Here is a 10,562-nt window from a genome sequence, read left to right on the forward strand (position 1 = left end):
GGCATTCTCAATCCCACGATGCCAGGGCCAGGCTCATCCCTGGGAGTCGTGTCCCAAGTTGCCAGGGAGACCTACGTCACCAAAGGACATTTTTGAGATTCCAGGCCTTGGCTGTCGGCAGGTCTGCCTCGCTCTCCCTGGAATCGCAGCTTTGCATGCCCAGGCTGGGGGGCAGGGGCGCACACCCCCCCAGGTCTGCTCTGCCCTCACTCCCTGGGCGGCAGCTCCCCCGTGGAATGAGCAGCACTTGGGGCCTGCCCTCCCGGGGTGCAGTGCTAACTGGGGCTTGCACCTGGAGCAAACAGGCTTTAACTGTTGAACTTGGAAGAGTTACAAGAAGGGTTCAAGAGCAGCTTTTTTACACACTTTTGAATTTTTTCAGAGGGCAACAATTGAAATAAAATTGTAATATGCAATATATTTTTACATGGTGTGCCAGTTTGAATGCCTTATGTCCCCCAAACGCCATTATCTTTGACGCAATCTTGTGGGGCAGACATTTTAGTGCTGATTAGATTGGAATTCTTTGAGTGTTTCCATGGAATGTGCCCCACCCAACTGTAGGTGATAACTGATGAGATATTTCCATGGAGCCGTGGCCCCACCCATTGAGGGTGGTCCTTAATCAGTGGAGCCATATAAATGAGCTGATGGGCAGAGGGAACTCAGTGCAGCTGTGAGTGATGTTTTGAAGAGGAGCTATAGCCAAGAGGGACACTTGGAAGAAAGCACAGGAGCTGCAGATGAGAGACAGTTTGGAGATGGCCGTTGAAAGCAGACTCTTGCTCTGGAGAAGCTGAGAGAGGACGATTATCCCAAGTGCAACTTAGAGTGACTTTTTTGAGGAACTGCAGCCTAGAGAGGAACATCCTGGGAGAAAGCCATTTTGAAACCAGAACTTTGGAGCAGACGCCAGCCACGTGCCTTCCCAGTTAACAGAGGTTTTCTGAACACCATTGGCCATCCTCCAGTGAAGGTACCCAATTGCTGATGTGCTACCTTGGACACTTTATGGCCTTAAGACTGTAACTGTGTAACCAAATAAACCCCCTTTATAAAAGCCAGTCCATTTCTGGTGTTTTGCATTCTGGCAGCATTAGCAAACTAGAACACATGGCCTAACATCCAAAAAGTATAAAAGAATATGTAGTTAAAAAGATCTCTTTTCCTAAGCTCCAGCTCTCCAGGTTTCCTTCCCAAAGGAAACCAGTGTTATCAGTTTCCTGACTGTCCATGCAGAGATATTTCACGCATATACAAGCAAATTATTCATGCATGTGCATATATATATTTACGCACACACACATGTATGCACACAAACACATGCATATGCACATAAACACATACCTGCATTTACATATGCATATAAATGCACCACACACATGCATGCATATGCACATGCATATGTAATATATGTATATACATACACACCCATACACACATGTGAGTGAAAACACACATGTGCATATACATATGTGCATAAACACACGCATATGCATATAAGCACATATTTGCGCATACATATGCACACAAACGAGCACATGCCTACACATACATTTGAACTTAAACACACACAGGTATTCTTTTATTCCAAAAACTACTCGTGTTTGTCCTTTGTAGGTGGGTTTGGCTTCTGGGAAGTGCTGCTGATTTTGGAGACTGAGGGAGGGAGGCTGCAGGTGCTTGACAACTTCCCGCCGACTGACGGAGTGTGCAAAGGATGCACGAGTGGGGGTGTGGAGTCCACGGGCCCACTGCTCTTGGCTGGCTCTGACCCCAGGGGAATGACATCACCCCTCTGCGTCTGTTTTGTCATCCAAAGAATGGGATCCCCTGCCCCCGCCACATGGCTTGTTGTGCAGAGGCTGAGAAGGTGGGGGTGGACTCCACCAACAAAGGACACTCGCTTGATTATCTGCAGTTCTCCCCAGGGGTCTTGCTTCTTAGTGTCATGATCCAGTTACCCTGAGGGTCGCTGAGGTGTGGGGCTCAGAGTCTGGTCTGGGGGGGTCCCAGGTGGAGGCTGGAGCCAGGGGAGGCTGATCAGGGTCCCTGGTGAGAGCGTGCAGACAGACTGGGCCTCATTGCAGAAAAATCACAACGGGGTCTCCATTCTGGAATTTTCTATACATCCTCTCAGCCAACTACGATCTCCCAGACACCCCCTTCCTCCTGGGCGCCCTCTGAGACTTCCTAGTGGTGGGTCAGGCCCCCTTTCCATGTATCAATTCCTGCCCAGCAGGGCTGGCGAGGGAGGCGGAAGGTCACTGTGGACCCAAGGCCATCCCTGCAGGGTAGGGCCCCAGGGTGCCACGGTGCTCCTTCCAGGGACCAGCGGTGCAAACCCTCTCTGTGCCTCAGTTTCTCTAACTGAGAAGGGTTGTTTGGAGGACGTTCAGGGTTGGTGCAGGCAGAGCGGGTGGAGCCCCAGAAGAGCCGGAGCAGCACTTGGGAAACAGGCGCTGATGGATCCGAGCTTCCGATTCAGAGCCCCCGTGAGACCTTCGGACGTCCAGGCCCGGCCCCTCCAAAGGCTGCAGGGCTGTTGGTGATTCACGTGTAGGAGGCCTCCTGCATCAAGGGCCGCCGACGTCTGTGCAGCAACTTAGAGGTGGACGAAGCCCCCAGAGCGTGAGGGAGCCGGGTTCTGTCATCCGGCACTGAAGGGGCATACACCTGTCTGTTCGGTCCAAAGTGACCTGATTTTGCTGTAAAAGTTACAATCTCCTCCATCAGGCAGAAATACTCCAGCGGGACCCTGTTCTTTATGCAGAGAACCTGCAAGCCCTGTGTGCCCATTTTTGCGGTCGCGTCTATTACTTCGGGGGGGGGGGGCGGCCGGTTGCTGAACCCTCGGCTCTCGGCATTGCTCGGAGGGTACCGGCGGCGGGGGCTCTTTCCCGGAGGCGAGGGCGAGGCGGGGGATTTGGCCAGGTCCCCGGCGGTGGCGTGCAAGGTGTGGAGGGCGGCGAGAAGGGAAAGACAAGACACTCTTCCTCCAGTAGGGGTAGAACAAAAGGACAAAAAGGGCTTTTATTCAGGGGTGAGCACAGGTTATATAGGCTGGTAAGAAGGGCGGGGTCGGAGTGGGGGTGTAAGAGCCTTAAATGGTAATGCTGAGGGGAGAAAGGCTAGGATTGGTTCTGAGAGGACGCATAAGCTGTTGCAGCAGGCGGGAGTTGCTCTGGCAACGGGGGAGTGTACAAGCAAGATAAGGGGGTGGGGAAAAGGCGGTTCTCTCCGGCAAGCCTCCCCTAACGGTGGTATTTTGGGTGAGGAAATGGGGCCTGCCTCCGGCCTCACTTTCTCAGGCCTGGGGGGCTGTGGAGGGTGCTGTCGCCCGTGCCCACCACCCTCCCCAGGGGCTGATCAGGTCCCCCAGCCCAGGCCCGCCAAGTCGAAGCACGTAATCAGTATCCCGCACATTTTATATATTATGTTCCCCAGAAAAAGCCATATTCTTTAATGCAATCTTGTGTGGACAGAAATATTAGTGTTGATTAGATTGGAACCTATTGGTTGAGTGTTTCCATGGAGATGTGACCCACCCAACAGTAGGTGATAACTTTTATTGGATGATTTCCATGGAGGTGTGGCCCCACCCATTCAGCGTGGGCCTTGATTAGTTTACTGGAGCCCTATATAAGCTCAGACAGAAGGAGCGAGCTTGCTACAGCCAAGAGGGACACTTTGAAGAATGCACAGGAGCTGAGAGAGGAACGTCCTGGGAGAAAGCCATTTTGAAACCAGAACTTTGGAGCAGATGCCAGCCACGTGCCTTCCCAGCTAACAGAGGTTTTCTGGACACCATTGGCCATCCTCTAGTGAAGGTACCTGATTGCTGATGTGTTACCTTGGACACTTTATGGCCTTAAGACCGTAACTGTGTAACCAAATAAACCTCCTCTTTATAAAAGCCAATCCATTTCTGGTATTTTGCATTCCAGCAGCATTAGCAAACCAGAACACCCTGCTTTCACGGTTTATTATTTTTTAAAAAACCTATCAGAGCCAGGAAGCTGGAAGTGCCCAGTCCTCTCTCTAAGTCTGAGAGAAGCTGTTGTCACCCCGTCCCATCTGGCTGGGGTGCCGTCTGTGCCGTCCCTCCATGCCATGGCACTGAGCACCTTCAAACAGCCACACAAACAATAAAAAAGTCACTTTTCATTTTAGCGCATTTTATTTAACTCAATATATCCAAAATATTATTCCAACATGTGATCAATGTAGAGCTTGATAACGAAATGCTTTTACATTCCTTTTTCCTCCTAAGATTTCCACATTTGCATGTGTTGCACCTCACAGTGCCCCTCAGAGCAGGCTGGTCCCATGGCGGGGGGCTGCCTTATCGGACGGCGCAGCCTGGGAGCGTCCCCAGCCCCAGTGCCGGGAGGTGGGCAGCTGCAGCTCGACGCAGAGTGTGGGCCCCTGTGGCCCCCAGCCCCTCTGCTGTGCAGAGCCCGGGTCCCTGGGTGCAGACAGGCAGACAGGCCCCTGGGGGATGCAGGTGGTCCCAGCAGCAGGGTGTCAGTGGCTCCCCAAACAACCCTGGCTGTCTGTCTGCTCCCTTGACCACTGCCGTCGTGACCTTGTGCCGTCCAGACCCCCTTGCTGCCGGAGCCCGCCGGGGTCATCCCGGGGGACACCTCTTGATCCACTCAGATCCTCTGCCCGGATCCATATGAGAGGCCTGCTCGACCACCAAAGCCCCTGCTCATAAATCCCAGTCCCGAAGTTGGCTGTGGTCAGGGGGCAGCTCCCCATGGCTGGATCTTGTGGGGGGAGTGCTGCAAGTGACTAAGAGCCCCTTTTGGGGCTCGGTGGGGGCCCAGGTCCGGGTGAGAGATCAGCCCCCTCCACAGAGGAAGTGGCCCTGTCCAGGCCAAACGAAGCCCTCGAGTCCTTGTGTTGACCCCTAAATGACCACAGATTTTGGAAGTCACCGGCAGCGGCTGGATTCATTTAGTTTTTCTCAAGCCAATCCATTGATCGGAGGGGTGGACGCTGGGAGAGGCCAGGCCCGTGGAGGGGTTGCTGGGAGGAGGGTCCAGAGAGCCCTGCCCGAGGGGAAAGCGACCCTGTTATTTTAACTTGGCTTTACAGGAAAACAAGGCCATAGAAATGGAGCTTGTGCTAATAAAAACGCCGCTCTCCAAGGAGGCAATGTGGCTCTGAGACTGCGTCTGTTTTCGGCCCTTGAATCTGAAAGGGAGTCTGGGGAAATGCTAATTTTGAACTTTTCCTACACCCTTCCTGCTTCTGGATGCTGCAGCCCGCCTCGAATTCCTTTGTACAATAAAATGAGGGGGAAAAATCACATCACTTCAGCAAAACATAAGCTCAGTTTTTCCTGATTAGAGGAAAAGCGTATGCTGTTTAAAAAAGACACGTCCACGTCATCTTGTTTCTTTTATTTTTTATTTTTTTCAGCTCTCTCAAGCAAAAAAATAAAATAAAATAACGTTCAGGGAATATCAGTTTAGTACCTGATTTGAGTGCAGTGATGTACTTGGAGAAATGTGGCCTTGGTCTTCATTTTCAGAAGATCAGATGTGTAGGTTTTAATTTTATTTTCCCTGAATCCCGACGAAGAAGGGGGCTTTCTGCTTTCCAGAGTCCCTGGGGAAAGGGCCACAGAGGGGGGTCTTGGAGACTGAGTTGACCCTTAAGGGGAGATGACCAGAAACATATTTTCATCCACTCCACCCCATATTGCCGTCTTCTTGGGGCCCCTGTGAGCTCCTTGCCTGCCGTGCCCCCCCGAGTCCATGCCACACCATCCTGCCTTTTGGGGAGGGTCCCACCGAGGTTCCGGCTGCTTCAGGGGGGTGAGCTGGGGGCCGGGGCCAGGGCTGCCTGAGGCTGGGTCCAGGAGGTTCCTGGACTGTGTGCATTTTGACAAACCCTTTGACAGACCCTTGTTTTCTTGTCATTTTCTTCTTCCTGCCTGGGGGAAGGGGTCCTGGCTGCCTCCTGTGCCAGGCGTCCAACCTCAGCTGGTTCTAGAAGCAGAGAGAACCTGGGCGGCGGTGGGGGACGATCCTGGAGGCTTCCTGCTACGTTTCTTAATGTGAGGTTGCGAGACAAGCCGAGGCCTCAGTGGACCCCTGGGCGGGGTTGGGCCTGGACTCTGCGGGGCAGGGGTGGGAGCTGAGTCTGGGGGAGCTGACTCTGTGGGAAAGGGTCCATGGCACCTTCTTGAGCATCTTCCCGTCCATGGCCATCAGGGGTGTCTGGGGAGCAGGTGGGACATCCCCCTCTGACCTGTGGCTTTGCTGGGGATGTAGGACAAACCCCAGCTCGCTCGTTCATTCACTCCCACCCTCATGTGTCCATCTGACCACTGGTGAGCACTCACCCACACCCGGGAGATTTCGGGGCCCCAGGGTTGCAGTGGTCGAGTCAAGTCCCCCTTGGGGGGCTTTCGGTGAAGGTGTAAAGCACATAATGTCAGCCAGGGCTACAGGGAGTGGAGAGGGGCAACATCCAGAAGAGAGGAGAGGGGGGCCTCTGGGCCCAGACCGGAAACGGAACGCCGCGCTCAGGCCTGGTGCAAGGAGCCCGTTGGATCCTGCCCGCCCGCCGACTCGGCCTCCAGCCAGCCCCCAGGGGAGGCGGTGTGCCCACCCCCTTCGCAGGCGAGGGTCTGTGGCTCTGAGGGCCCCACAGCAGGCCAGGGCCAGAGCTGGGGCTGAGTCCCACTCTGTCCAGCAGGAGCAAGGTGAGAAGTCTGGGTTCAGGCCCAGAAGCTTCTGCTTAGAGACCCAGGAGGGCCTGGCCCGGCCCCCTCTTGCCCTTGCTGCTCCCCCAGAGGAAAGTGCTTTGTGGGGATGGCACACATGACAGGTACAACCCACCCGCAGCAGCAGCTCTTCTGGGGGACCCTGAGGCAGGTGGTAGATCCGGTGCCACCCCACTCCCCACTGTCCTCGTCCACCAGGCCCTGGTCCTTGGGTCTCCATGCAGAAGGCTTCACGCTGACCACCTGGAGCTGGAAAGACCAGAGGCCAAGCCAGGGTCACCCCGGCTGTTCTCCCCTTGCACCTGAGGAGGGCTCTGGGGGCCTCAGAAGCCCCCCAGACCCTGGTGGGTGAGGTCACAGTTCATGCCTCTCAGAAAGGGGGGCAGGGGCCAGGCCCCCTGGGAAGGGCATGGAGAAGACCCAGCCCCTCCTGGCCTCCCTGGGCCTCCCTGGGCGTGGGGTGAAGCACGAGGACCCTCTTCTTATTGTTTCTTGTGAAAACAGGAAGTCTGGGGGGGCAGTGGTGGGAGTGGGAGCATGGGTGGAGGCTGCCCCAAGTAAGTTAGGGGGGTACCCAGTGAGATTCCAGGGGAGCCAAACCCCACAGGGCTGGTCTGGAGACCCCGGGCCCTGTCCCCCCTCGTTCACCAGAAGCAATGGGCAGGGCTGAACCCCCCAGCGCCGGCTGCCTGAGTGCATCCTGGCCTTGCTCGGTTCTGGGGGCTTCCCCAGCATGAGGGCATGGTGTTGGGGGCAGCAGATGCCCACCCACCCCACCCTGTGAGTCCCGGGAGAGGCCTCTGTTCCACGGGTTTTCTCCCGAGGGGTGGATCTGGGTCTGGGGTCAGGAGGTGCCTTGGAGCTCAGTCCGGGTTTGTGCAAGCTGCACTTTGCTCACTGGCAACCCGAGCATTGCTCGCCTTCCCCAGGCCTCAGTTCCCCTCTCTGCTACGGCCTTGTGGGGTTGCTGGGGAGGTGAACAGGACGGTGACTTTGGTAAAGCGTCGGGCACGCCACTCAGCATGCGCCCACAGGAGGGATTTGGGAAACGCAGTGGGTAGGAGCCGTGTACACCTGCAGCTGGTCTCGTTCACAGCAAAGCAGGGCTCCTGGTTCTGGGCTTCTAGCGAGAAAATGGGGGTGCCAAGCTGCTCTCTGCCTCCCCCAGGGATCCCAGGGTGTGGGAGTGGGCTCGCGGCTAGGCCAGCCTCCGTGAGTGCAGATGGGGGCCTGAGACCCCAGACCCCACTCTCCTCGGCTCCCTCCCTCATCCTCTCCTTCTCCCTCCCCCAGCTGCCTGCAGCCCCCCACTTCCCTTCCGCACAGGGTGAAAGGAGCCGCGGCCTCGCTGCACATTTCTATTTCTGCACCTTCCGCTTCCTGGCCTGGTGACCGGTGGCTGCGGGAAGTTCTGGAATCCGCAAGGCCAGCTGGCCCTGGGGCAGGATGTGGGGGCCTCGGGGTTCTTCCTCGCAGGGGCCCGGGCACCCAGCGGGTGTCGGGAAAGGCTGGCCTGAGGAGGACAGGACTGACTGAATGAATGAACGTGTGAATGCGTGAGGGAGCAGCAGCCTGGCCGGGCTCCCCGGGGTCCATTGCCACGGTCCCCGCGTGGGCAGCAGGCTCTCCCTGCGGTCATGGGCTGGTTAACCTGACAAAAGTGGACGGAGCCCCTACACGTGCTGGGCCCCTCTGGGTTCTGGGGACACTGAGCAAGGCTCACCTGTTCTATTCTGTTCGGTCATGTCCTTGGCAATGGCCCCACGAGGTGGACTCCGTCACCATCGTGGGCTTTTGGATGAGAAAAGAGTCTTAAGTGATTTGCCCAAATCCACACAGTTAAGGAGCAGCCCAAGGAAGGACTCAACCTCCGGTGGATGGACCCCAAGCTGTGGGCTTTTACTCCATTCTTGAATGAGTGTGTGATTGGGAGAGAGGGGGTGTCAGCGGGCAGCCAGGAGGTGGAGGGTGACCCGGTGCAGAGCCCAGCAGGCAGGGTGCAGACTCTGCTGGGACGAGGTCTCTGTGGTGCCACCATGGAAGGAGCCACGGGGTCCCCTCGGGCCATCCTGGGACTAAGCGGGAAAATGGGGCAGAAGCACTGGCACCCCAGACAGGGGTCAGGACGGGCCAGCGCCCCCATGCTCACTGCTCCACCTCCCCACCTGCTCCCTGAAAGTGGCTCTGAGTTTAATTTGATTGAATTGCAGCTTTTCTTTTTTTTAAGAATGAACATCTTAAAGTATCTTTATTATTTTATGTCAAAAGGGCCAGAGCTCTTTGAAAAAAGCAATAAAGCATGCAAAAATGTCTTAAAATCTGCCCCCCTCAAAATAATCCCCTTCAAATTTCCAGTAAAGGTCCTTTCAGTCATCCTGCCTAGAAATGCACCAGATTCACATCTACTGTTTACAAATGGGATTATACTATAGGAGTGTTTCTGTAATCTGTTTTTTTTTTTTTTTCCACTCGATAGTTTAGTGGGAATATTTGGGTGTCAATAAGCAAAGAATTGCACCATCATTTTGATTGCTGCGTCGTATCCATTGCCACCGGTTGGATTGTAATTCCATTAACGATCACTTATTGATGGACATGGACTTGTTTTTGGTTTTCCCATCATAAGCAGCGCTGGGTGGGACAGCTCTGGGCTCACACCCTCTTACCTATTGGTGAGAGCTCCTCAAGTGAACGCCTGGAGGTGGGATTTCTGCGTTCAAGTGCTCACACATTTTGCACGGTGGCACCAAGGAAAGTGCCTCTGTATTTTTGAGAATGGCTAAGAAGTCCCTGGGGGCAGACTCATAAAGTTACTTATGAGTTCAATAAGAGCTTTGTTCTTTATTTAAAAGGATGTCTGTGACCGATTATAAAAGTAGTACATTTTGATGTCAAAAACCCAAGAAGTACAGAAAACTGTAAAGGAAAAAATTGAAATGAATTGTTATTCCCCACAGAGCTAGCTCTCAATCTATGTAACTATTTATCTATCAAATTGATACAATGCTTGTTTCGCTGAAGGTCTTGTCATCAGCCCAGCCCCATGTTGAAAAGATAAAAAACAAATAATGTATCTCCTGCAAACTACGGATCATAGTTAACAGTTAATATTCTTTCATCAACAATCACAAATGTTCCACACCAATACTAGGGGTCAATGATAGTGGTGGGGGCTTGTTTTGGGTTTTCTTTTTTATTTTTATTTCTGTTTCTGGAGTAATGAAAATGTTCCAAAATTGATCATGGTGATGAATGCACGTCTATGTGATGACGCTGTGAGCCAAGGATTGTATACTTTAGATGGATTCTACGGTGTGTAAGTATATCTCAGTAAAATTGTATTTTAAAAAACCACCTTTCCTTGCAACTCGTGTTTCTTGTAGAAAATTAGTGAAATTCAGGGCATCAGAAAGAACACACACCATGGCCTCACGCTAGTGTCCGAAAGGGCGCCAGCTCCATTTTGGAAGATTTCACTTCAGTCTGTTGGTTATGCATATGCAGATCTATTCATTTTGCATAATTAGCATCACGTGGCAAGCCCAGCTTTGTCTCCTGCTTTTTCACTTAACAGAATCATGATTATTTCCCCATGTCATTAAGTGGTGTCTGAAAACATGATTTTTAGTGGCTGACTCACATTTTATGGAACTGATTATTTAATAAATCTCTCTTTTTGTTGTTTCCAGCTTTTAGATACTAGAGACACTGCTGCGATGTAAATCTTTGGGTATAAGTCTTGGCACACTCACGTGTGGGTTTTCTTAGGGTGATTTTCTAGAAGTGGTATCGTCAGCCTTGTGACGTCTTGCCAACTTGT

The sequence above is a fragment of the Choloepus didactylus genome, chromosome 6 (assembly GCF_015220235.1).
Source record: "Choloepus didactylus isolate mChoDid1 chromosome 6, mChoDid1.pri, whole genome shotgun sequence".
NCBI classification, from domain to species: Eukaryota; Metazoa; Chordata; class Mammalia; order Pilosa; family Megalonychidae; genus Choloepus; species Choloepus didactylus.